The 6,818-nt window shown below is 33.7% G+C and overlaps 1 long non-coding RNA gene across 1 annotated transcript; it reads right to left on the bottom strand.

Moving 5' to 3' along the window:
• Positions 1 to 201: 201 nt before the first annotated feature.
• LOC135200524 (uncharacterized) lies at positions 202 to 3,750 on the bottom strand. The gene is made up of 3 exons (XR_010311293.1): positions 3,663 to 3,750; positions 1,081 to 1,239; positions 202 to 386 (listed from the first exon to the last, which is right to left on the bottom strand). It is a non-coding gene; the product is annotated as an uncharacterized LOC135200524 (long non-coding RNA).
• Positions 3,751 to 6,818: the final 3,068 nt, after the last annotated feature.

The raw sequence follows: 6,818 nt of genomic DNA, 5'->3' as shown, positions 1-6,818 counted from the left end.
TATTTTCCCCTAGTGAATTACGGGACTGGTCTATAATGTCCACCTTTCTCTGATCATCATCATATTAAAATGAGGTGCAATTTTAGAGTTTCAGGATAAATTAAATATCTTTGATTTAAAAAAAAATCTGGTGTTAAAAAATCTGTAGTTAAACTCAATTTTGAATAAAAGCATCCTTTGTTCAAATAATTGGAGATTTTTTTTGCACCAATAAAAGTTAGTTTTTCAAAAAAACTATTTTTGCTGCTGTGGAAGTTTAATGGTTAATTTATAAAGTTGTTGGTCCAGAAACTTAAGTCCATTTCCCTGGAGTACCGGCTAACCATTCATCTATTTCTTGTTAGGAGTTTCTCTTGTTGCTTCTTTCCTCTAGCATCACCTGGTATCTGTAATAGATAGGTCAGAATTAGATATACACTAATGGTTGAGGATTATGAAAACCTCAAGAAAAAAAATGATTGCAATACTTAATGGCATTTAATGAAAAGCTACTTGAAAAATTACAATTTACAACTTTTAACTTAATTAGCAAAACCTTTCTCCTGTGTTAATAGTCTAAATCTAACCCCCCAGCCAGGGGGGTTAGATTTAGATACGAACTAAATCGCTGTTTACATAGTATTTTTACATGAACCGCTCATCTTACCTTGTCGCGCCAGTATTGGATCAATTGTCTGGCCGCTTCACTGGTGTTCAAGAGGTCTTGATCTGTGCAGGTGGGTCACAGTTCACATTCACGAAGGATATGTAGCATTGTTTGTACTTGATAGCCACACTCAAGGTCCTTTAAATATACTCGGAGAGGTCGGCTCATCAGCGAGCGAAAATACGTTCCCTCTGCGCATGACGTCACGCTACGAACAGGCTCCACTGACAGCACTGACTTTAACGGGTATACGTAGTAACACGATGCAAGATTACCTTTCCAAGAAAAAAAATACTTCTTAAGGTATAAATATTTTTAGTTTGTTTTACTTGGAGTACAGATTTTCCTTGGAGTATATTTAAAGGACCTTGGCCGCACTGGCACTCAGTAGTGGGTGCGATTCCCCAATTCATAGGTGTTGCTTCCAGTCTTACCCACTCCGGTCCTTGCTCTATTTAATGTTACCCAGTCGTTTCTGAAGAGGGTTGTTCCACTTGTATTTGTTCATTTGGGCTATGGATGGCAGCATTTGGTGGGTAGTGGTCCCATTCTCTCCACTTTTCGAGCTTATGTTGGGCTGACTGTTAAGGATCCTGAACGTGAAAAGCTGCATTGAAACAATGGTCTTTTAACAATTTTCTAAATACTCACTAAATCCCTCACGAATTTTAATTATATAATCTCTTACATACGTCATATAACATTTCACATACGTCATAACATAAGAATACATCAAAGGGAAATATAAGTATGATTATATGCATTTTACCATTAAACACTGAAAAGCCATTAAGTAATTATAATCCAAACGCTTAATATTTTCTGAAATTACTGAATGAACTTCGGACGTATTAAATGGTAAGACAAGTCGAAGAAATAGTCGTGTAAACAGGCAGTTGGTTTTCAATACATTACTCATTTCTTAACAGTTTCTTGTTTAATTGTATGCATACTGTTCAGTCTAAAGTCTATTCTTATTCTTAAGTCAAACTTTAGAAAAATGTTTAGTACGTACTTTTTAAAAACTCATAAAAACGTATTATGCTAATACGCGCGAAACGAATGGATTATTTTGGTGCCTACATAACAAACGTCAAAAGAAAAGTACATCACCATCGCAGAGAATATATTTTCACTTTAGACCAAAGGAGATAATGTAGACAATGCATACACTGATGAGAACATAAAACTCTTGATTTTCCAAGAAAATAAGGCCACAACGAGAGGAATTTTTTTAAAAGGAAAAGCAAGTAAAAAATTATAAACAAAGGGTATAATGTCTAACTGAGTAGCAAACATTTTAATATAGTCTATAAAATTATGTTTCATAAATCGAAAGTTCAAAGCCTTGGCATAATTGATGACATCGGGTGACAAATTCATCCCTTCAAAAAATGTCGCTGTGTTATCGTAACACTTTGTAAAGTAACCACAAAAGAATATAATCTCTATTAAACCATCATTTGTAAATTTGATTAAATATGGAATCAAATACTATTGAACTGAGATCTATAAGAGTTCTCCTTAATGTTCCTTAAAGAAGATAGCACACGAAAGGAAAAGTTTCTAATTTAAATCCATACTCAAATATTTCCGAGACATTAACATTAGGCAAGTAACATGCATTTAACTCATAATTATGGCCTCAGAGTTGAGAGACCAGTTTTTAGTTATATTTGGTGTGGTAGATACGAACCAATTAAACGATCTACAATGACTAGAGGTAGGACTGAAGGTGGTTTGGCTGTTTTCGATGTGAGAGCTAAAGCTAATGCTATTAATGTTAATACCTTTTTGAAAACTCGTATTGAATAATGGCCCCAAGAGCTTAATTTTGCATTGTTGTTATTTTAGGTTGAGTAAGTTCTTTGACTTAGACTTTAAAGCTCCACAAATATTTTGCTATCCCACCCCATATTACAGTTATGCTATTGTCTTCATCGTTAAATTAAAGGAGGTACATAATTTTCCAGTGTTATCAAATAAGAGTGTTTACCGAAGTATTTTAAAGAAACATGACATTTCTGTAAAATATAAATATCCCTCATTTGACTGGAAAGTAATATGGAAGAATTTTTGTGATATTGACCGTTTCGTGGGAAAGGAGATTATCTTTAAGCATCTTCATGATGTACTACCTGTGAAAAAAAGTCTTCACTTAAATTTATCCAGCAATTCCTTATGTGAAATATGTAATATAGACGAAAGTGCTATTCACCTTTTTTATTTTTGTAAAAGAACTGAACCAGTTTTCAAATGGCTGAGAAGTGTACTTAAAAACATTTGTAATTTTGAGCCGGAGTACTAGAAATGATTTGAATATGGTTGCAAATGATATCATAAGGTTACTTAATATCAATAATTACAGGAGGGATTTATATTTAATACATGGCAATAGAATAAAGAATAATTACGGTTCCTTTTTAGAAAAATTAGTTTTTTGAAAGATCAGAACATTATTTTAATTATTAATTATATTTTTTTCTGAAAAAATAATAGTTTATAAGAGTTTCTAATTGTAAATAGTTTTCACTTTTTTTATGTACAATTTTCACTATGTAAATGTACTCCTATGTATCTCAAAGTTGTAAGTCTTTAATAATAATAATAAAAAGTAACATGCATGAGAACGTATTAAAATATTAAAATACTTTGAGTACCGAATACTGCCTCAGTTACTGGTATGGTAGACGTTCCTATTCATTCCATTTTTAGAAAATCTCTCCAATATTTTGAAAAACAGATGCCTTTCCCTCCACTTATATTTAACGGTTATTATTGCTCATTTAGAACTACCTTTAAGGATATGTAGGCTCTTTCCAAGTTTATACACTATCCCTTTGGTCTCACGTGTAAACGTACTATGCCTGTAATTTGAAGAATAAAATCGTGTACTTTAACGTTATTATACACTACAAGCCAAGAAAATGAAGAATAAGTGATATCTCATGCTTACGTAAGCTACCAAGTTTTGAGACTTACCACAGTTATGAAATTTGAGTTCTAGTACTCTTACCGTCTCACGCTGTGGCCCGTGCTATACTTCGTGTTCCGTCAGAAGGTAGCTGTGAGCAAGGCAGTTGATGTCTGAAAAGTTCAACAGCATCAGACAGATAAACGAAATCCTGCTTGGAGCTTTAGCCAGTTCAAATTTATAGTGTAAGTGTGTTCGCCAGCGGTGTCAGCTGCTGTTAGTCTGCAGTTGACTTCTAGACCACAATAAATCTGAAGGATAGTATACTCTTTAAAAGTTATAACAGTCTACATTTGTTTCTTGTGAATTATTTGTAACAAACTATCAGCAGAATATCAGTATCTCTATTACTAAAATTTGGACAACTATATTGTGGCAAAAAAGAAAGAAAAAAAAAATTAATAAACTCAGTTAATTTTATGAATTGGTGTTTAAGTTTCACTTGTACATCTTGTTTACCAACTAACCTTGTGCCTACTGATCGACTTATAAATCAGTCATCATCCACTAAAGAGAAAGAAGGTCGTTGGTTCTACTACACAAATACTAGTTATACTAAAATTGACAAAGGTATCTAAACTTTAACCTATTTGAATAATTATACTGTGATTCCAATTCCTACTATTACAGAGCCCAGAAACAACCTCAGCCTAATGCAATCCAATAGAACCTGAGTATTTTGGAACCAAGGTATAAAGATTAATTTCGATCTACTATCCATATTCCTGTTAAATTCGTTTTTGTATTTATAATCGAAATCAACACGTCGCCAACTGAAGCATATATATAAAAATACTAAAGAAATTATTGCAATAACAAGATCCCTTCGAAGTCGTTTAAACAATTTTATCTTTCAAATGCCCTATCTGGAATGGGTGGAAGGTACATTAATTAGCCAACGAAGGCACCCTGTCTCTTCCAGGATTCTAAAGAAGGACGTGAGCAGACCTCTCTCTCTCTCTCTCTCTCTCTCTCTGGAGGTCGCTAGTTCTACTCCACGAATCTAGATATCACACACCTCGATTTGAAATGAATATCAGAAAACTTGAACTTAAAGAGATTTTAATTGCTTTAAGTATCAGAGCCCACAAATTAAACACTTTGTCTAATTCAGTCCATTAAATCTATTTTTAATGAATTCATGATATAAATGTCAGTTTCCAGTCAGCTAGACATTCCTGTATGCCTAAAATCGAAATCAACACAAAAATTATTATTTTTTTTTTTTTACCAATACTAACTTTATGCAAAATAAGTTAGTATAACTAGAAAAGATTTCACATTACATGTTTACAGAAGAGTTTCTTCTTCACATACCCTGTTTGAAATGGAGGAAGGTACAACCACGATCGTGGTAATTTTTGTTTGACTAGAATATTAAAGAACCTATCGTTTTCTATTACTCTCAACAGCCAAAGAAAACCAAAGTATCTGTGAATCTAGGGCTGACTTAGCTAATATTTCAACTTCGAGATTGTGAAGGCCGTGACCAGAGTCAAAGTAATAGGGTCTGCTCACGAGGCGGTACTAAAACCTATCCCCGCCCCTTGTGAAACGTCATCAGTTACAAAAGGACCATACCTTTATGAAACTATATTTACGATAGCACTTTTATATAACTATTTTTACGATGGCTTTTTTTTTATATAAATTTTCTTCTTATTACAAGTTGCCGTATACTACGTTAAAGTACAAGGAATGCCCTTTCAAATGATATGACACATTACAATTACTTTCAGTTTCAAACCCACAAGCGCGCACAGAAAAAATTATCTACGCACACATAATTGTGCAATTACTTCATCCGTCAACCTACTTACATTCACGTTTCGTAGCGTATCTGACTAAGGGATGATGATAGAAAGAAACTGAAAAATGAATGAGAAAACTGATAAAATTTACAATATAATGCATAAATAAAATTGATAGGTGTTCTCAGAAATTTTCAAGGAATTCTAGATCAAAGACTTACCAAAAAATTTTTATTTTTATGTAACTACATTTACCACATTTTTCTTACATAAAGTTTCATCTTACATTTTGCCATATACCACGTAAAAGTACAAAGAATGCCCTTTCAATTGGTATATGACACATCACAATTACAATTAATTTCAAACCCATAAGCGCGCACAGAAAAAATTATCTGCGCACGCAAAAATTACAAAAATTATAAGCGTTCGTGGCAGAGTTGAAATCTAGCCCCGCCCCTTGTGAAACTCCTCAGTTACATTCGGCCAGACTGCCGCCAAATTGTCATAGTCATGAGCTACACCTTCCAGCCTCCATGCACACTGTTTATGAACGATGTCAGGTTTTTGCGCTGTCTTCGGTTGTTACAATGTCAGAAGAAGCACAAAATGTACAGGAATAAGATATTTCAGGTTTCCTCGACACAAAAGTTTACAGAAAGCCTGGGTTATCCGCTGCAGACGTAAAGACAAAATTAATCTCCAACATGCTCAGATTTGCTCCATTCATTTTCAACAAGATGATTTTGAAGATGATGTAAAGTCGCAGATACTTGGAGTTGCTCCTAAATGCTTGAAGAGTACAGCTGTGCCCTCAATTCATCTTCCTGAATGTAAGTATGATAACTGCAGTTTATTGATGTATCTATAACCTACTATGCACTTCATGCTCTAAAACCATATAATGCTGTTTCCTCTTGTCAATCTTCTCGTGCTCCTTAGTTTAGCCGTTATACAACATTAAATAATAATATATATAACACTGAATGACAGTGTGATCTTGCCAACATGTTATATTCTCAAAGTTTTCAGCTATTTGAATCATGATAATGGTACAGTAAGAATTGTAGTTACCTGAAATAATTTGATAATATATAAGGGTGTGTTTGTTTATATTAGCACACATTTTTAATATGAACTAATTCATTACCTTTCAGCATCTGTAGGCCAGTGATCGGTAGTAGCCCATGTGGTTTTTTAAACTCTACCTGCTTCTGCAGCAATGTCCTGACAGCACCCTCAACTGTCAGCATAGGATTAGGGAATTAAGTCACTGCCTCCTATAAAGTGATTAATCATTGTGTGAACGAATCTGAGCTCTTATTATTTCATATTAATTCCTTAAGTCTTAATTCACTAGTTGACTTAAACAAAGCTCAGATTTGTTTTTTATGGCTTTATGTCTGAAATCATATCTTCATGACAGTCCAACTCATTAACCTATTAT

The sequence above is a fragment of the Macrobrachium nipponense genome, chromosome 27 (assembly GCF_015104395.2).
Source record: "Macrobrachium nipponense isolate FS-2020 chromosome 27, ASM1510439v2, whole genome shotgun sequence".
Taxonomy (NCBI): domain Eukaryota; kingdom Metazoa; phylum Arthropoda; class Malacostraca; order Decapoda; family Palaemonidae; genus Macrobrachium; species Macrobrachium nipponense.
This window is presented reverse-complemented; position numbering and strand designations above follow the sequence as displayed.